This window comes from Dromiciops gliroides, chromosome 1 (genome assembly GCF_019393635.1).
Source record: "Dromiciops gliroides isolate mDroGli1 chromosome 1, mDroGli1.pri, whole genome shotgun sequence".
Classification (NCBI taxonomy): domain Eukaryota; kingdom Metazoa; phylum Chordata; class Mammalia; order Microbiotheria; family Microbiotheriidae; genus Dromiciops; species Dromiciops gliroides.
In genome coordinates, this window is record NC_057861.1 from 559387916 (window position 1) to 559410165 (window position 22250).

The window sequence follows — 22250 nt, forward strand, 5'->3', positions numbered from 1 at the left end:
GTTTTTGCTCTACCTGTTTTAAGTAACAATACCATATTTATGTTGCAAAAAGAATTTGGTAGGATCCTTTCCCCACCTATTTTTTTCCAAAGAGATTTTGTTGTTGTTGTTGGGGTTTTTTTACATTTTTCTTTGTTTTACACTTCAGGTATCAATTTATTGTCCTGTTATAGAAAACAGGACTTTATTTGCCAGGAAGGATGATGCTGTGAAACTTCTGCTAGAACCAGTGCATGGCTTCCTCTTTGCCAATTCTATGTTTGTCCCCAATGCAACCTATCCTCTGCTTTTTGTCTGCAATGCTGAAGTCCAAGCTGTAAATGCCAATGCTTGGGTCATATTTAATCCCCAGGTTGATCAGCTCTTGGATCTCAAAGCCAAAGTTGCCCTTGTCTGAGAAGTTATTTTTCCTTAACTCATATTCTCACACCTTCAGCCCTTTCTCCAGAATCTCTTTGGCTTTGGCCCTACAGACTATATAGTGAATGGTGATCTTCTTATTTATCCTGATTCCAAAAGATCTGACAGAATAGCAAGCTTTGGAGAACACTGGGGTTTGGCCTGTGAGCGCTCCAACACTTTGGCAGCCAGGGTCAGCAGATACCACTCTCTCCACAAAGATGTTGAGCCAGAGATTTCAGATGCACAGTTCCCACATGGTTTTCCTTTTCACCTTGATCTTGTGCCCTGGTAAAAAACCAAAAGTCAGAGATTTACACAGTATTGAAATTGTGTTCTTTAAATGTTAAGAGAATTCACTTTTGAATCCATTTGGCATTGGAGATCTTAAGGAGATCATTGATATTTGCTTAATTTCTTTTTCTAAGATTGGGTTATTAATTATTCTCTTTCCTTTTCTGTTAACCTGGATAATTTATATTTTTAGAAAACATTTACCCATTTCACTTGGGTTGTCAGATTTATTGGCAAAAAAAAAGAAAACTAAGTAAAATAGCTCCTAGTAATTGTTATAATTTCATCTTCATTGGTGATGAATTCACCCTTTTCATTTTTGATACTGGAGATTTGCTTTTCTTCTTTCTATTTTTAATCAAATTAATCAATGGTTTTCTGTTCTGTTTTCATTGTTTTTAATAAACCCAGGTCCTATTTTTATGTATTGGTCCAATGGTTTTCTTACTTTCAATTTATTAATCTCACCTTGTTTGTGTTTTTCTTTTAATTTCTAATTTGATGTATAATTGGAGATTTTTAATTTGTTCATTTATCTATTTTTCAGGTGCAAGCCCAATTAATTGATTTGCTATTTTGGCATTTTATTTAGAGATATAAATTTTCCCCTAAATACTGTTTTGGTTGCATTCCATAAATTTTGGTCTTTTGTTTTATTGTTGTCATTCTCTTTAATGAAATTATTGTTTCTATGATTTGTTCTTTGACCTACTCATTCTTTAGGATTAGTTTATATAGTTTCCAATTAATTTTAATGTCTTTACATAGGCCTTTATTGAATGTAATTTTACTTGTATTATGAACTGAAAAGCCTACATTTAATATTTATTTTCCTGCATTTGGTTGTGAGGTTATTATGCCTTAATACATGATCAAATTTTGTGTAGGTGTCATTTATTCAAAAAGGGGGAAAAATTATATTCCTTTCTATTTTCATTCAGTTTTCTCCAGAAATCTATCATATCTAACTTTTCTAAAATTCTATTAATTTCTTTAACTTCTTTTGTGCTTATTTATTGCTATATTTATCTAGTTATAAAAGTGGAATGTTGGGGATCCCCACTAGTTTAGTTATACTATCTACTTCCTGCTATAACTCATTTAACTTTTCCTTTAAGAATTTGGATGCTATATATATCATTTGGTACATATATGTTTAGTGTTGATATTAGTTCACTGTCTATGTTACTTTTAAGCAAGATATAGTTTCCTTGCTTATATCTTTTAATGAAATCCATTTTTGCTTTTGCTTTGTCTGAGATGTTTTCTACCATTGCTTTTATTTATTTATTTGTTTATTACTTCAGGTGAAGCATAATATATTCTGCTCCAATCTTTACCTTTTCTTTGTGTCTCTCTGCTTCAAGTGTTTTTCTTGTAAACAGCATGTAGGATCCTGGTTTTTAATCCATTCTGTTACCCACTTCCTTTTAAAGGGTGAGTTCATCCTCTTCACATTCAGTTATAATTAATAATGGTTTGTTTCCCTCCATCCTGTTTTCCTGTTTATCCTCTCTTCTTTTACCCTGTCCCTCGTTTAAATCCTTTTGTTTCTAATCACTGCTTCCCCCATCCTCTGTCCCTACTATCAGCCTCCACTTCTCTTTTTCCTTCCCCTCCTATTTCTCTATAGTTAAACAGATTTCTATATGCAACTGACTGTGTATGTTATTCCGTCTTTGAGCCAATTCTGATGGGAGTAAGATTCAAGCTTTGCCATTCCCCCATCTTCCCATCGATTGAAAACTCTTTTGTGACTCTTCAATATGATAATTTACCCCATTCTAACTCTCCCTTTCCCTTTCTTCTAGAGCCTCCCTCTTTTTTACCCTTATTTTTTGATAGCATCCCATTGTAGTTAACTTGTACCCATGTTTTATATCTATGTCTTCCTTTTGCCTAGCTTAATGATAAAGTTCTTAGGAGTTACAAATGTAGAAATGTAAACATTTTAACCTCATTGAACTCTTTATGATTTCTATTCCCCATTTGCCTTTTTATGCTTCTATTAAGTCTTGTATTTGAAAATCAGATTTTCTATTCAACTCTGGTCCTTTCTACAGGATTCTTGAAAGACCTCTATGTCATTAACTATACATTTCCTCCTAAAGGATTCTGCTCAGTAATTGGTTCTTGCTTGTAATTCTCACTTCTTTACCTTCTAGAATAGTATATTCCAAGCCCCTCTGACTCTTTATTGTGCAAAATTCTCAATTATGTATTATTCTGACTATATCTATATGATAGTTGAATTTTTTCTTTCTGGCTGTTTGACTTGAGAGCTCTGGAATTTAATGATCATATTCCTGGAAGATTTCATTTTGGGATCTCTTTCAGGAGGTGATCAATGGATTCTTTTGATTTTTCTTTTACCCTCTGGTTCTATGATAGCAAGACATGTTCTTTGATATTTTCTTGAAATATGGCATCTAGAAACATTTTTATCATGGATTTCAGGTAGTTCCATAATTCTTAAATTATCTCCTCAATCTATTTTCCATGTCAGTTACTTTCCATAGAGATATTTCACATTTTCTTTTTTTTCATTATTTTGATTTTATATTACTATTTATTGATGTCTCATGGTGTCATTAGTATCCACTTGCCAGGTTCTAATTTTTTGTTTGTTTGTTTTGGTGAGGCAATTGGGGTTAAGTGACTTGCCCAGGGTCACACAGCTAGTAAGTGCTTAAGTGTCTGAGGCAGGATTTGAACTCAGGTCCTCCTGAATCCAGGGTCAGTGCTCTATCCACTGTGCCACTTAGCTGCCCCCAGATTCTAATTTGAAAGAATGATTTTATTTAGTGACTTTTTCCCCATTTGACCAATTTGGCTTTATATATTATTTTATTTATTTATATATTTGCTTTCATCCTATTCTTTTTTCTTTATTATTTATTGTATGAAATCTTTTCTTCAGTGAATTTTTGCATATCTTTTCCCATTTTTTGTGCTTCCTCTACCAAGCTCTGGACTTTTTTGCATATATCTCTTGCATCACTCTAATTTTTTTCCCTTAATTTTTCTCTACCTTTATTATTTGATTTTTAAAATTTTTTTAGCTCCTCTGATAAATATTTGATGCCTGATACCAGTTAATATTTTCCTTTGATGCTTTGCATGTAACTGCTTTAACATTGTTGTATTCTTTTGAGATTGTGTTTTGATCCTTGTTGTCACTATAGTAACTTTCTATGGTTATGTTCTTTGTAGTAGTAGCAATTGCGGTTGTTGTCTCCTTGCTCATTTTTATAGTCTACTTTTTGACTTCCAACTTTATGTTAAAGTTGAATTCTGTTCCTAGGGTAGAGGTGGCACTGACTCAAGTGTCAGGTTTTTGTGCTGCTATTTTCAAAACTAGTTCTACATGTCTCTAAGTTATCTATTCTTTCAAGGTGGTATGGTCTAAGGAGAGGTACAGTCACTTCTTTCCTACCCTATGCTATAATTTGTGAGTGACCACAGGCATTATTTTCCACCCTGGAACTGTGTCCAGGATACTTTCTCCCCTGTGCCTGGGAATTCTCATGCACTATTACTCTTCCTTACCCTGGGACTGTGACTCAGACATATGTCCTGGATTCTGTAAAGGGTAAGCAACAGAGTCCTGCACCTAGTTCCAGGAAAGGTTCCCTGTAATCTTCTGACCAGTTTTCCAACCCCCTTACCATCTGGTGGCAGAGAGTTCCAGAAGTCATGTCTGCTGTTGGCTTGACAGGGTGCTGCTGGTTTCCCAGGATGTGGCTTTCACTAGAATGCACTGCCCTCTCACCACAATGAAGTAGACCTTTCCTTTTGATCTCCTAAGTTGTTCCTCGCTGGAAATTTAATTCACCCTCATTCTTTTTTTTTTCTTCTTCTGCTGTACTATTCTTTTTTTTTTTTAGTGAGGCAATTGGGGTTAAGTGTCTTGCCCACGGTCACACAGCTAGTAAGTGTTAAGTGTCTGAGGCTGGATTTGAACTCAGGTACTCCTGACTCCAGGGCCGGTGATCTATCCACTGTGCCATCTAGCTTCCCTATACTATTCTTTTTTTATGTATCATTTTAAAGTTGGTTAGAAAGGAATTTGGGAAAGTTCAGATGAGTCCCTAATGTTACTCTGCTATCTTGTCTCTGCTTCTCAAGTTGTCTAGATTACTGAAAGTTTGAATGACTTGTCAAGGGTCTCATAGTTATTATGTGTTAGAGACCTGAACCTAGGATAACCTAGGTTATCTTCTCAAAATTGAGGAGAATAAAGTTTAAAATTGATATTAAAAAATATGATTGCATTATTTCCATGTTACATCTTGTGGAATTCATCCAAAAATATTAATTTATTGCATTTCCTGCTTGTGATTGAATTTAGTCCTTGTGCCACTTAAATTATAATAATTATTGAGAATATTGCTTTTGAAAAATGTTAAGTATCATAAACCAGAGAGGCTTGAAAGTAGTAATAGAATTAAATTTTGTGTTCAATATGGGAGGAAATCATGGATGTCAGATTCTATTAGCATAGGATAATATTGAAACACTTTCCTAATGCATCTTAGTACAGGTGTTTGAAATCATAGAAATTTAGTTGTTACCACTTTATTTCCTTTTTCTTATATCTACCTATATAAGAGTTACAACAGATCAAACCTTTATGAAACCCCCAAAACATTTACGACATCAGTGCAGTGCCAATAGTCAACATAATTTCCCTGCTTCATTTAAAACAATCAGGGGGCAGCTAGTAGGAAAAGTGGATAAAACACTGGCCCTGGATTCAGGAGGATCTGAGTTCAAATCCTGCCTCAGACACTTGACACTTACTAGCTGTGTGACCCTGGGCAAGTCACTTAACCATCATTGCCCTGAAAAAAAAATTAAAGGTAAAAATTTGGAGAATATGAAAGCATAGAGGCATGAGGAGAGTACAGATGGACCGACATAATTTTTTAGCTTTTAGTCAGTAAATCCTGGGAAGAATCAAAAGAAAAAGGAAAGGGATATAAATAATGTATAATATACCATTATAATTTTTGCCAACTTGCTAGTGGAATTTATTGTGTCTGTTCAAAGGCCAGAGTTAATGATGAAGGTTATTGTTAATGTCAACATTCTAAAAATGGGAAGGCTACTGATGTTGCTTCTCAGAGAAGGAATGGATAGTAAAAGGGAGTGGGAAAAGGTTGTGATACATAAGTATTTATGCATAGTAATGTCCCATTCCTCTAACATTATTTGGAAATAATCGTGTTCTGCTTTTTTGCATTTTCAAAATAACCTTACCCCTTTAAATGTCAGAAATTTTTTCGTTGTTTTTTTACTTTTTTGTTTTGTTTTGTGAGGCAATTGGGTTTAAGTGACTTGCCCAGGGTCACACAGCTACCAAGTGTCAAGTGTCTGAGGCCGGATTTGAACTCAGGTCCTCCTGAATCCAGGGTTGGTGCTTTATACATTACACCATCTAGTTCCCCCCCCAAATTTTCTCTTAATAAGATAAAATGTTACTATTTTGATGGAAATTTTCCTAAGATGTATTACATATTTCCTTGACTTTTTCAGGATTCTTATTTCATACTCAAAAATGTCCATGTTTTCATCCCTATTGAGTACTCCATCCATTGATTAGGGTAAGAACAAAATAAAACAAACAAAAATCCTCACCACCAATAACGACAATGACAAAAACTGGTTACTATCTTTCAAATAACAAGGTTTCAGCTCACAACAAGAAAGGATTTTAATGTGGACCCAGTAATGAGCTACATACTTCTTTACTGGGTCCACATTAAAACCCTATCTTTCTTCATAAAATGTTTCACTTCTCTGGCACTTTCTCCAAAAATTCTTTGTCACCTTCATTCCATATAATGTATCAGATTAGAACTTTAATCAGAAATACAGTATATTCAACATAATGCAATTTTCTAAATGATAAGATCATCATTATATGCATCATCTTGGGATACAAAATGGATAATCTGCCCTAAGTATAAAGGTCTTATGAATTTTCACAAATTAAATTAATCTAAAAGTATCTATAATAAGTGTGCACTTTTGCTATTCCCAAAGTGTTCTTTTATAAATGGATTGTCAGTAAAAACTGCTATGCATTATTTAACACCAAAATCTAGGTGAACACCCTTTTAAAGAAATTAATTGATTCATAGAAATTACAATGTTTAAGAATCTACTTGAAAAAATATTTGCTTCTTACTTTGTATTATAAAGTAGCTCATATTTTGTTACATGAAATGTTCTTGAGAAGTCAAACATTTTAAGATAATGTTCATTAGAGATCACATATGATTTATTATGAAAGTTTGAGACTAACAGTTTTTAACCTTTTTTTGTTGTTGTTGTAAAAGACCCTTTGTCAGTCTGATAATGCATCTGGACCCCTTCACAGAACAAATGTTTGAAATGTATAAAATACATGGGATTACAAAGGAAACCAGTTATACTGAAATACTAGGGCAGCTAGGTGGCACAGTAGATAAAGGACTGGCCCTGGATTCAGGAGGACCTGAGTTCAAATCCGGCCTCAGACACTTGACACTTAACTAGCTGTGTGACCCTGGGCAAGTCACTTAACCCCCATTGCCCCCCACACAAAAAAAATCAGATTGTGAAATACTATATATGTTTATATTTTATGTGTATATATATATATAATTTAGGATTCAAAATATTATATATGACATGTAGAATATGTATGATACATGCTATAATGTTTGCATATATACATACATACACATGTGTATATATACCTATATGCATATGTGTTTATACACACAGACACACACAATTGTGGATCCTAGATAATGACTGTATTAAAAAATATTAGAAAATTCCTGTATTAGAAAAACTGCATTAGGAAATTAATTCCGATAGGTTTATTTGATACATATAATATCAAACAATTCTATGTATGTGTGTATGTGTGTGAATATGTATGTGTATTTCTACTCAAAACAATTGAGCATTAATATAAAGAACTGATATTGGAATCTTTACTGGTTTCATAGTAATTCAAGTAGCACTATGATGGGAAAAACACTGGACTTGTATTGAGGAAACTGGGTTCAAATTATAGCTCCAATTCTTGGTTTTTTGTTTGTTTTTTTTTTGGGGGGGGGACATTGAGGGTTAAGTGACTTGCCTAGAGTCACACAGCTAGTAAGTGTCAGGTGTCTGAGGCTGGATTTGAACTCAGGTTCTCTTGAATCTGGAGCCAGTGCTTTTTCCACTATGCCACCTAGCTGCCCCATAGCTCCAATTCCTGTATGCAGAGTAACCTTGGACTTAACCCCTTTTAGCCTCAGTGTTCTCATTTGTAAAAACAAAACCAAACAATAACACAAGGTTATGATGCACTAATTACCTGAATGATTTGTTAAAAATAGAGTGCTTTCTCAACCTTAATAAGTTATATAAAATGTGAATTATCATTATTATTGTATCTCTTTGTGCTGTAACTCATTAATAACAACTATAGTTCAATGTTCTATTTTTAGTATTATCCCTTGCTTTCTTCTTTTATTACTAGAGTCCAACGTCCATGAGTGGAGGGCCTGTCTAATTTGTAGTTTTCTCCTTTAGCATCTAAATCAGTGCACTGAAAATACTAGGCACCCAATGTTTGTCAAATGGAAAAAATGAGTTAATAAGTACAATTATTTTCTACAACATTTACAATATTAAAGTTAAACAGGAATCTCTCTCCTTTTTTGTAGAGGGGTGGATCTCTGGTTTGAAATCATTCTGAAGTTATGAGAAACAGCCTGGTTTTCATAAATTTTCCTTTGTTACTGTAGGGGCCAAATTTTAACTGGAGAGTGTTAGCTAGGTGGCAATATTGGGGCAAGGAAGGAGATTGGCAGCATCTTTCAAAAACAGAACAGGGTTTATTAACAAGAATGAACTTAAAAACACAAGTAAGAGTAGTAGAATTAAGGGGAAAAAAGGAATGGGGGAAGGAAACAATACAACCTGAATCACAACACCACCCAGGGCTCAGCAGAATACATGGCTGTGTCCTGTCTCTTTCTGGTTCCAAGCCAGAGTGGCAAAACTCCTCCCTTCTCCTTCCCAGTAACCCCTGGGCTCCCAGGAAACAGGGCAGACAGACACACAGCCCCAAGATAATTGGCTGACAGCCCTGATTGACAGAATTAACAAGCTGCTCTACAACTGCTAGCCCCCCTTCAGCTTCCAGATGCTGGAGGTCACCTGACTGCCCTCACCCAGCCTCCAGTCATGGCAAGGCTGCCCTCATTATAATCTGGCCAGGTCCATGCAGGTGGGCAGGTGTGCACCAGAGCAAGGTCAGGGCGCACAGGTGTGCTCTGGGGTCAGGGCACATGGGGTTTCTAATTTTAGACAAAGATGTTGTCATAGAAATCTCAAATCACGATTAATTCTTTACATTACTATGGCAGTCTCATTAGGTGTGGAGGGGGAAAGGGAAGCATATCAAGAAATAACTATATTGTAAAAATAAACAAAGCTAAACCCCAAAAAGAACAGAAATAAAATTATGAAATAATGATTCTCATCTTCCTCAGTGGACTTTAGCAAGTTATCATGCATTTATTAAATGTATTTTGGCAAATTCAGGGGATACCAAGAAAGGTTAAAATACAAACCAACAATTATTTCACTCAGGTACTTACTATCAAATGAGAGAGATGTAAACATTGAATGGATAAAAGGTAATTTAAGAAGGGAAGGCACTAGTAGCTGGGGATACTGGGAAAGGAGTCATGCTAAAGCCAGGAATTGAAGTTAATTTGAAGAAATGGAGGGGAATTAAAAGAAGTAAGCAATGGGACAGAGCATTACAGGTATAGGAGACATCTAGGACAAAAATAAGAAAATGGTGCTGTATATGGGTTATCATTTGTAAATAGGCCTGTGTAGGTGGACCATAGTGTGCCAAAGGGAGTAAAGTATAAGAAGACTGGAAAATTTTTAAAAAAAAGGAAAGGTTATGATGCTATTTAAATGCCAAACAGAGGAGTTTATATTTGAGACTGTAGTTAATAGGAACCACCAGAGGTCATTGAGTATTGGACTAATGTGATCATATCTACACATTAGAAAAATCCCCTTGGCAGCTGTGTGGAAGTAGGTTTGTAGTGGAGAGATGCTTGAGCTAAGGGAACCAGTTTTTTTTACATACACACACACACACACACACATATATATGTATATATGTGTATGTATGTATGTATGTATGTGTGTGTGATAGAGCGAGCGAGAGAGAGAGCGAGCCAGTGGATGCTTGGGGACAGAAGAGGTCTGGAACAGTTGCTATAGAAAGTGGGAGAGTAAATGGATTATGGAAGGATAGATTATTTGCCTTATTGTGTGGTAAAGGCTCAAATGAGATTAGATAAAATGAATTTGTAGTGAATCCAGTTAGCAGTTTCATTATTTTCTTCAGCTCTGTTGAACAGTATGTGAATGCAAACAAAAGAGGCATATGATGGAAGGCAGTAATCCATGGCTGGGGTTTGGCAAGACATGATTGGCAAGGGAGAGGCAGATATTCCAGAAAAGAAATAGTGTAGAGTAGAAGTGGTTCAACAAGGGGTTGAAATAGGGAAGAGAAGAGGCCATTGCATGTGTAGGCATGATGGTCTGGGAAAGAATAGGGATGTGGAGGAACTGAAGACTAGATAGAAACAGTTCTGGGATAATTCACTATCTTGACACTATCTTGATTTATATTATATTTAATTATCAGAAGATTATAAATAAATGGGGGAAATAACTGGTTTTTTTAATAATTCAGCTAAAATATTGGGCTATAAATTAATTTGTAGATTCACTGAAAGTATCTTTCAGACAGTTGAAATAGGAGAAAGGACAGCAGGAATAAAGACTTTTTACTGTTTTCATGTGGTTTTGATTTCTTCTACTAGTTCTCTGTATTTTAAAAGTTTTCCATTCCATAGAGCTGGTAAGTATAAATATTTGGTAAACCTTAAAAATCATTGTTATTAACTTTATATTGATCAATATTATGTGGGGATGTTTGTGCAACAAGTTCTGTCTGTGATAATGATGTAATTCTAGCACAGTTTATTTGTTGATATTTTATTATATTTTATATTCAAGGATATTTTAGGGCCTGGATTTATGTCAGTTCAAGAAAGCAAGCCACCTTCTGATATGTAATTCTTGCTATCATACCATGTCTCACTTGGTATTTCAGAAAGGCTAAATTTTTCTAGACTAAACTGATGTGTTGCAGGGTTTCTACCATTTTTTCCATAACCTGTATTGATCTTGATATCCAGGTTCTTTGGGAATATCATTGGCTCACTCTTATCATTTTCAGCAGGGCTATATAAAAATGGTTCTGGTGACAAGTAGCTCTCTTCTCATCATGCCTTTTTATTTAATGTGATAAACTAATGTACATATGGATAAAATACCTCCTTTTTGTAATTCAATCCAAGCTTTAAGATGTAAGCTCATCTTCTGTAAGCTCACTGATAGTATTTAGTAGCAGATGAAATAATAGGGATAATTTGTATGCCACATGGCTTTTATTTTTTCACATTTTTTTGCAGGTCAATGAGGGTTAAGTGATTTGCCCACCTAGTAAGTGTCAAGTGCCTGAGGCCAGATTTGAATTCAAGTCCTCCTGAATTCAGGGCTGGTGCTTTATCCACTGTGCCACCTAGCTCCCCCCTATTTTTCCACATTTTAAAGCTTTTCATTTCATGTAGCTTAGAGATTATGAATATTTGGTAGGATGACATGAATGAAAAATGTTCTCGATTATTTATTGATCGATACCATGTCCAGGTAGTGGTGGACAACAGTTTTGTATATGATAATGGAATGGTTCTGATATATTGGTTCAGTTGTTCAAGATATCTTGGGGTTTGTTTTTGTAATTGAAGAATATACCATCTGTTAGTTCATAAGCAATAACTAGGTTCTGTGGTATAATTCTAACTACTCAATTGTGCCATTCAAATATCTGAGAGGTGCTCTTTTTTTGGAGCCCCAAGGGATATATATATATATATATATGTTGCATAGCTTATACTGTTTCCTTTAAATCTGCATTAATGCCCAAATATATTATCCTTAAAGATCAATCTCCTGAAATTTATTGTGTGTGTTCTATTATACTGAATTGTCATCCTAAACCTTCCTATTTCTATGAATTTATATGATATTAAAGTATTGTTGGTTAAGTTCATGCAGAAGTCACCCATGAAAGGTCTTTTGATCCCATTCTCAATTCTTAGGGAAACTACTTTTGGTTACTTAACAAGGCCAGTATTACATACATATCAGCCTTGATTATTGCTTATCATGAGATTTTACAATGTCTATCAATTTCCTTCCTCCTTTTTGGTGAAGAAGTATTTTTCTTGTATAGTGGCCTTATTATCATGGGTCAATATCATAGTGATCATTGTCATCATAGGCAGTAGCATCTGCTCATGTTATCTTGAAATGCATTGGGAATCCTTCAACTTGTATATAATAATAAGAGCTAGCATTTAGAGAGAGAGAGAGAGAGAGAGAGAGAGAGAGAGAGAGAGAGAGAGAGAGAAAGGCAGAGAGGCAGTAGTTTCAATAACCTTTGATTTCCTTTGCATTTTGCATTATGTATTTTAAAACATTTTCTAAGTAATCTATAGGCTTCCCAAATGCCAAAAGGGTTCATGACACACAGAGAAAGTTACAAGTCTTTATTTTAATGGTACTATAGTCATACTAAGGTCACTTGAGTGATGACACAGCAGATAGTGCATAGAGCTCCCTAATATGATGACACCATATCCATTTATAACTCTCCCCAACACCAAAACCTTGAGAATAAATGAGACATGCATTATTTAGAAATCAGAAGGCAAATTTTTCTCCAAATTCACACTCTACTAGATATCTGTTTGAGAATGCTTCTCAAACCTTTCAGTATACCAGAAAGTAGGAAAATATGTTTTTCAATTAGGCAGGAATTCCTCATTATCCTTTTTTGCCATTTTTTTCTTTATTTATTTTTTGCTACCTTTTAATTTTCAAACAGTTTCGTTCCTGCCCTCCCCACTAGGTACTAGAGAAGGTAACCATTTGATGAAGATTTAAAAATATACGTAAAAGCATATGATAAGTAAATTTTTATAGACAGTTTCTTAAATAAAGGCCTCATTATCTTTTAAATACTTTTCTAAAGATAACAGTGGGGTTAGAAGTCATGAGACAATGGCTTCCAGACACATGGGATCATTTTCATACAGGTGTAATTTGAGCAAGTAGCAATCATTAGTGACTATACTTATCACTAACATTCACTGCTTGTGTCAGAGCCAATAACAGATTGTACACATATCAGTAGTCAATATTCACTCATTCAGCCTATTCACAGTTAAAGATTTCAACTCTACTGACTTTTCCTTCTTATGATGTCTTTTGGAAGTCTAGGTCCCAGCACCTGGGCAAGGGTTCTATGCCTGATTCTAATAAGGTGAGGAAGGTAATTGGTCACTTCCACCTTCAAGATCTGCAATGAAATGAAATGTGTGTACCTCCTTACCATGGAAATAGTAAAATGTACATTGTCTTGGTCTTACTTTTCTTCTGCATACTCACAAAGATTCATATTCTACAGTCAGATGATGCTAAAGAGGACAAGATGTGGCTGCTTTTAATGTTTTCTTGTATATGCTCCCTAGAGGGTTTATCTCCTCTGTTTCTGCTAATACATGGCCCAAAATTCAGTGAGCAGAGGAAGAACATTTTGGCTGCCTCCATATTTGTTCTTTCTTACTTCTTTTTCAGGCAATTTTCTAATCTCCTTTTAAGTTGAGAAATTTTCAAGGTATCCAGTGACTCAATTGATTGAGACAAGGTTGACTCGCTTAGGGTTGGTGTCTTAGGGATTTCTATATCTAACATATATGGCATGTATATCTGCTTCTAATATGATTTTTATCTCTTTCATGAGTCTTGCAGCTTCCCTTATCTCTCTCTCTCTCTCTGTCTCTCTCACACACACACACTCATTTACACACACACACACACACACACACACACATTTCACAGTTGATCCCAGATTAAGAATCCATGCTACAGAGGTGTGTGTTTGTGTGTGTGTGATATGCATTTGATATAGTTAGGTAGATAGATCATTGTACTTCAATGTATTGACTTCCTATGTATTTTCTATAGGGATTCCATGATGTATAATCCTTCATATATTATTTTATACAATTAAAACATTATTCTAAGAAGTCCATTTGAATAGGACCTCTCCTTTATTCCCTTCTCTTAACTCTTCTCTTCTCTCCCTCTCACACCCCCACACCCACCACACCCAACATGCCACTAAACCCCATGTTGCAAGATTCTTTACAAAGGAAGTATTGCACAAAATAGTACTTACAAAATAGTGTAAAAAATGACAGGTCATCAAGAGTTATACAGGAAAAATCAATTCTATTCAACCAACAATTATTAAGGAATTACTTTATGTTTTGCTTTGTGCTAAATGCTAGAATTGAATGACAAAGAAAGATAATATTGCTTAAAGAATTTAAATTCTACTGGGGGAAAGGGAGAATGACATGTACACAGAAAAGTAAATACCAAAGTTACCTCATGAGGTATAGTCATTTCTTTTCCTGGGAGTTTCCCAAATTGGAATTTACATTTGTCATTATACTCATGGTTATCTTGCTCATGGCTGGATTTCAGAATGACAATTTGCTTCACTGGTCTTTAATCTGGCTATCCTAAAATACTCTGCAGCCTCTTCATAAAACACACTAAAATGAAAGTGGCTGATACACATAACATGAAATTTACTTCCACAGCTTAGTAATTCCCCAGTAAAATTTTGTATTTTGGTTGTTCTGGAAATGAACTATTGGGTAATCATTATAACTGTTTGCTACATTTATAGTTTAAATCATAACAAAGGTGTATAGCCATGACTATTTTTGACCAAACCCTCCATGTAGCCAATACTGATTATAGACACTGCAGCTGCCATTGTTAGATTAGGCATTACTGTGGTTGAGGTATTAGATCAGTTTTTGCCTGTGATTTCCCATTTTCAGTTTTTACTACATTGTAAAATGCAGGTATTATTGTTACAGTAGGACTTATTCCCATATTTTGATTCAACTGAATATATCAGACACAAATGGTTTATTCATACAGATTTATGGAAGTATATTAATACAAGAGCTATTGTGAGAACAGAATATAAATTCAATTGGGCACCTACACAATTAAAACATATATATTTTTAGTGCTGCTATTTGGTACACACATACAAACACACACATATAAACACATATAGTAATGCTATATGGCACACACATAATAAAAATCCCTGACTTTCATAGAAAATGCAAATAAAACTAGTTTTTAAACCACCTAATTATTACTGATAAATTAATTCATAAGTACCCCAAATATCGGAGCCACAATTCAGAAAAACAATTCGGAGTTTTTAAAGGATCTTTCAGAGTATTTTCTATGTAGCTTATATTCAACTAATTTGCTACCCCACACAAAGAATTTGGCCAATAATCACTTTCTCTTTTTTCAGCGATTGTCACAGAAATAAGCCCTTTTGGAGAATAGAGGTATAATAGGTTGAACTCTTCTGTTTAATGACTAGAGTTGTGACTAAGAACTAACTGTACCTCTCCTAGCAAGCATATTTCTTCTGGGAATGATGAAGTAAAGATTTTGTTTCATGTATTACCTTGTTCTGACAACTTTTTGGCCTTGAATTTAAAATCAAATTATTTAAAACGAAGCCTTCAACTTAAAAAAAATACAAATGTATAGAGATATTGTCAATAAGAATTCTATAGGGGGTCAGCTAGGTGGCGCAGTGGATAGAGCATTGGCCCTGGAGTCAGGAGGACATGAGTTCAAATCCGGCCTCAGACATTTAAGACTTACAAGCTGTGTGACCCTGGACAAGTCACTCAACCCCAATTGCCTCGCCAAAAAAAAAACAAAAACCCAAAAAACAGAAAAAGAATTCTATACTTGGATTAGACTCAAAACACCTCATTTTGCAACATGCTATGTATATGCACACAGATATTGTATGTGTGTCTATCTGTCTATATCTCTCTATCTATATCTCTCTATTTCTCTACCAAAATGTCTATCTGTAAGCATATACAAATAACACTGAAATAGATATTAAGTATTTATGTGTACCTAACTATTCATAAATGATAACTTTATATAATAATTAAAAGTTGAGTATTCAAAAAATAAGCTTTATAAAGAACATTAAACATAGAATAACATCTGATCTTCATACAAATTCTGTGAAGTAGATATTATTTTCTTCCCATTTTACAAGATTAAAAAACATATGTAGGGGCAGCTAGATGGCGCAGTGGATAGAGCACCGGCCCTGGAGTCAGGAGGACCTGAGATCAAATCTGGCCTCAGACACATAACACTTACTAGCTGTGTGACCCTAGGCAAGTCGCTTAACCCCAATTGCCTCACCAAAAAAAAAAACAAAAAAACAATCCTCCCCCCCCCCGCAAAAAAAAAACGTATGTAGTTAAGCAACTTGTTCAGTCACACAGCTCATAGGATTTGATCCCAAGTCTTCTTGACTCCCAGTCAAGCACTCTATCCACTATATGACCTAATTACTCTAGGATAGTGAGTCAGTACATTCAACTCTAGAATCCACTCTGTCAGCATATCTATCTATCTGTCTGTCTGTCTGTCTGTCTGTCTGTCTGTCTGTCTGTCTGTCTGTCTGTCTGTCTAATCTAATCTCATTTGCTGAGAGAGATTCTTAAGAAGTGACAACACTGATTCACCATCCTAGAGCAATTAGGTAATATAATAGATAGTTTCTTACCCAAAGTCAGGATTCTACTAACTGTATTACCCTGGGAAATTTGCTTAACTTCTCTTTTTTCTCTTTTTTTTTTTTAATGTAAAAATGGGAAGAGCAATGCTAGCACCAATCTCCTAGGGTTTTTATGAGGATTAAATAGCGTAATGTATGTAAAGCTCTTTGTAAAGTTGTTGTTATTTTTTTTAAGTCAACTTTAATTATAACATATTCCTGAGCCCCCCCCCCAAAAAAAGGGGGTAAATGAAAAAAAAATCTAAAAATAAAACCAAAATTGTTTTTGTGTCCTCTAAAATGCAAGTGAATCAAGTAGGGCTCAGACCTAACTCATCCCTTTGGATCCCCAGGGATGACCTTGATGGAAAAATATATCCCAGAATACATACAGTAGAGGGTGCCAGAAGGATCTTGTGGTTAAAGGACAGCTTATGTTCTGATCCTCTCATCAGTTAATAGGATCACTCTCCATAGGCAGAAGTAGAGAAGCTACCATGGATATTTTTTTCCTGATACCAAAGAACTCAATATTATATAAGATAATCTAACCCCTTGAATATTAGAAGGGAAATACAGGAATTCCAGGAGTATCTAGGAAGGGAAGGCATGAGGAATCTCTGTGCCTCATCCCCTCAAATAGTAGGATCTATTCTAGAGGAGAGAAGAGTACCAGGTCACATTCAGAAATGTGGGAACTGGAAATAGATTAGACAAAGAACACAATGTTTCTCAATCAATTATAGCCCCACCTTTACTATTTAACTTGCCATTCCAATTAAGGCAAAAAGCCAGCTGGGATCTCTGAGGCCCAGAGCAAAGTTATGTTCCTTGTTCCTGTGTGTGTGTGTCTGTCTGTCTGTCTGTGTCTGTATACATACACAATGTATTCACAATATAGTATGTATATATGTTTATGTATCACCTATGTAATATTTATATTTTATTGTTTTATAAATGCTAGCTATTGTTTTCTAAATGTCTGCGATGGATAAAAATTAACAAACTATTAGAAAAGCTGTACCTTTTATGGCTTTCTCTTATTATTAGAATTGACAAGTCCATACATGAAAAATCCTTTCTTTAATAGGACTTTCTGAAATAATTCATATTATGAAAATGAACAGAAAAACTTGTTTATTCAAGCAAATAGCTAAAATAAATTGAGACAATTAATAGTTTCATTAAAATGACTGTATACAAAATAAACCTACAAAAATCAAAAGGCTTTCTAAATGGCAATAAAAAAATCCAGAAAAAATAATAGAAAATTTCCATTTGAAGCACATTCAGCATCCACATAGATACAATTCCAAAAACTTTAACCAAATTCACAAAATACCCTGTTTTTTCTTCTATTTCCAATATTGAGATATTATCTGGGCCTGGTCAAATAACTTAATATTTCTTGTTTTTAATATATAGTATTGAATAAAAAATTACTACTAATTATTTGAAGTGCTGGCTTTTTTTTAGAAAGATATGACAAACCTGACTTACCATCCTAGAATATCATAGGTTAGTAGTAGTCTTAGATATTAGTCATTCTATCCCTTGTCCAATGAGAAAACTGAGGCCTAGGCAGGATTTTGTATCTTCTACAGTCACCCAGTTAGTTATTGGAAGAACTAGGACTAAAACCAGATCTTCTAACTCCCAATTCAGTATTATCTCTTCTTCTTCATACCTATATGGACAGAGTTCCTCTTTTAGCTTTGTATTATTAATAATAAAGGTTAAGTGCCTTGTACTTTAATATTTTTGAATTGTGTTTATGCAACTGTGTTCCTTGGAGTTCTTGGGATTAAAGCATGAAGTTTGAACCAAATCAACCCTTAAGTGTAAATTTTTGGTATTTATAATATATGTGTCATATATTTATTTATATACTTCAATTATAATGGCAGGTAGTAGGCTTAGTGGATAGAGTCTCAGGCCTGGAGTTAAGAATACTCATACTTCTGAGTTCAAATCTGTCCTCAGACATTTAGTAGCTGTGTGACCCTGAGAAGGTCACTTGACCCTGTTTGCCTCCTTTCTTCATATGTAAAAATGAACTAGAGAAGGAAATGACATACCGTATCAGTATTTTTGCTAAAAAATATCCAAAATGAGGTTATGAAGAGTTGAATACACCTGAAATGACTGAAAAACAATAAAATTAGGGAGATTCTTGGGAAGCCAGGTGGCCCAGTAGGTAGATTACTTGGCCTGGAGTCAGGAAGACTCATCTCACTGAGTTTAAATCTGGCCTCGGACAATTACTAGCTTTCCAGTATCTCTGCCTACATAACCCCAAATGGGGTCATGAAGAGTCAGACACAACTGAACAACAACAATACATCAATTGACAGAATGAAATCATGGCAACAATTTAAGAAAAATTTTTAGTTAATTAAATATTTCTGAATTATACGTAAGAAAACTTAACAATATTTTTAATTGAGTTCCAAATTATTTTCTTCTCTCCGATCCTTCCCTGCTCCTTGAGAAGGCAGGCAACTTTATATCGATTATGCATGAGAAGTCATGCAAAACATATTTTCCTATTAGCTAAAGAAAATACAGACAAAAAATAAAACATGAAAAATAATGTTTAAAAATATGTTCTAAAACGTTTATAGCAGCTTTTTTTGTGGTGGCAAAGAACTGGAAATTGCAAGGATGCCTATCAATTGGGTAATGGTTGAACAAATTGTGGTATATGATTTTGATGGAACACTACTATTCTTTTAAATATGATAGGCTTAATGAGCCTACAAAAACATGGAAAATATTGCACAAAATAATGGAAAGTAAAATGAGCAGAATGAAGAGAATATTGTTTAGAACAAAATCAATATTTTTTAAGGACAACTTTGAGTGAATAAGTTATTTTCACTATTACAATTACCCAAATTAACCATGAAGGACATATAAAGAAAGCACTATTTGCACCCAACTGATAAATGGAAGTATGCATAGAATAGTTACATATATATGTGTGTATACTTATATAACTATGTATATACATACATATATGTGTATATGTATAGAAATACACATACACACACATATCTATTTGATTCTAATAGTAGCGATCTCTGTGGAGAGGGAGGGGTAGAAGAAAAAAAAGGAAAAGAAAGAAAAAAAGAAACTGACATGAAGACTTTATTATATATTTAAAAGGAATAGCAAGTTGTACATAATAGATTTGCAGTTTTATGTGCAATCATCTTTTTTATTATACTTTGTTATGGAAATGCTTTTTTATTTCATAAATTAAAAATAAAATGAATTTTGAAACAGGTATGTTTCAATCTCCATTCATAGTTCAGTTCTTTTTCTAAAGGACAGCACTTTTTATCATTGTCCATTGCAATTGCACGAAAACAAATTTTAGATAATGAACTGTAGATCTATCCTTAGTTTTACATGTATATGTGATTTAGTCCATGTAGGAAACTCTAGTTGTTAAAACTAGCATCCATTAGCATGAATTGATAATTCCTCTATAACTTCATAGATGAATCTTGGAAATTGCCTGAGCCACATAGAGGTCACATGACTTACCCATGGTAACCTAGATTGTTGTTTTATTTGGGTTTGGCATCACCTCTGATTTTAGTAGTATAGGCAACTTCCAGCGGGTAAGCTCCTTGTACTAGTTTAGATCATTACCTTCTTTTTAATGCAAAGTTTTAATGAGTTGACAAGGGCACTGAGAAGTTAAGTGACTTTCCCAGCATTAAGTGTCAGAAGTGGGCCTTGAACATAGGTCATTGATTCAGAGATTTAGATTGTGGCCTCACACTTGACACTTACTAGCTGTGTGACCCCAGGCAAATCACTTAACCATCATTGCTCTGAGGGAAAAAAAAAAAAAAGATAATTGATTTAGAATGGAAGAGAACTCAGAAATCTTCATGTTTAACCACTTTAATTTGTGAATGAAGAAAATGTGGCTCAGGGGAGTAGTGGTCACATAAGTAGCGATGCCAATACTCAAGCTAAGTTATAGTAGTCAAAAAAGAAAGAAAAAGAGAATCTAAATTCTCAGGGGAAAGAAAGGAGCTTGTCTTATGTGTAGACATATACATATGTAACAGAGGCCACAATACTTTAGATCATATTTAAAATTCTATTTATTAAAATTTTATGTTATTGTTATTTGTATTCATTAACTATTTTCTGAATTAAATATTAAATTAGTATATCTATTCCTAAACTATTGGCTTCAGATAGGACTTCAGATTCCAAACTGAGACTTTATCCTCCGAGCCAAAGATTTCCAGAGCAGGGGAATGTACAAGTTTGTCAACCCATTGCACTTTTCAAAATCAAAGAAAAATTAGACATATAAATCTCAATTCCTTATGCAGCTATTTAACCTGTTTTGGTTTTGTTCTGCCTCAATGAAGACAGAAAAAACTTGACTAATATATAAGAGATAATATTTGTTCATATCCAGCTTAAGATATCTCTTTAGTAGTCTTCATATAACCAAAGCACTGCCTTTAATTCATCCCCATTGGTCTTATTCAACCACACACACACACACACACACACACACACACACACACACACACCATGTGATTATGGAAATGGATACACTCATAATCCTCTCTAATTTTTCCATAGATCTCGTCACTTGTGGAATGCAGAAAGCATGATTATCAAAACAGTCATATTTGTCGTAAAACTGTATTTACAGCTAGTAACAAACACATTGTCAGTTTTCAATCATGATAATATTTTGCAAACCAATTCTTCATACAAATAGTAATACTTGTAACTGAAATCTAAAAGTCAGGGGAGCAGTTGTCTCAAGCAAATACTGGCTGAAAATAAGCTCAGAATGTTTAAGGAAGGATTGTCTTATAATTTCTCATTACTCAATATATTTCAACAAATAATGAAAAGGTATCTGAATTTGCAAGTAGATGCTAAAGTATCCTCAGGTTTGGGAACTAAGTAACAATTGTGTGCTTGCTTCCCTGTGGCAAATCTGAATTTCAAAATCACTGTATATCATTACTTGTAATTAAGATATTATTATTGCAAATGGAAAATAACTTGATTACCAGCAAATGAGGGAGGCAGGCCCATCATCAAATCCTTTCCTGTTAATGTCACCATTTATCATCGTCATCATCATCTTCATTTTTATATTTCAAGTTTAGCAAATGTCAAATTGCATGGCACCATTTATCTATGTTAATATCATTCTAATTATAATAAATTTAATTACTCTCAAGGATTGTTACAACCTGGACCCCTCTTATCTTTTTAGAATTCTAATACATTTCTCTGCTTTTTGAACTTTGTGGTGCAGCCAAATTTTCCTTCTTGCTGTTAGTCATATATATCATATCCCATTTCCCATTTACATGTTTTTGCATAGCCAGTCCCCAAGGCATAGAACATATTCCTCTCTCACTGCTTTTTCTTTAGAATCCCTTCATTGAAAAGCTCAGCTCAAGTACCGTCTCTTTTGGGATTAATTTCCTTATCCTTTAAGTTGCTAATGCCTTCCTAACATGCCAAAGATTCTGTCTTTATTGTGCATACATATTGTGTGTGTGTGTGTTTGTATATATAATGTTTATATGTTATCTCACCTGATAGGATACAAGTTCATTGAGGTCAGGGACTATTTCATTTTCCCCCCATATTTTGAAAGCCTAAAACAGTGCCTGACACTTAATAAATGCTTACTAATTGA

The 22250-nt window shown here is 34.3% G+C and overlaps 1 protein-coding gene and 1 pseudogene across 6 annotated transcripts in view; one reads left to right on the forward strand and one right to left on the reverse strand.

Moving 5' to 3' along the window:
• LINGO2 (leucine rich repeat and Ig domain containing 2) overlaps nt 1–22250 on the forward strand; it is a 1558843-nt gene that overhangs the window by 277994 nt on the left and 1258599 nt on the right. The gene's annotated exons all lie outside the window — the stretch shown is intronic.
• Nucleotides 185–21671, reverse strand: LOC122751719 (annotated as a pseudogene).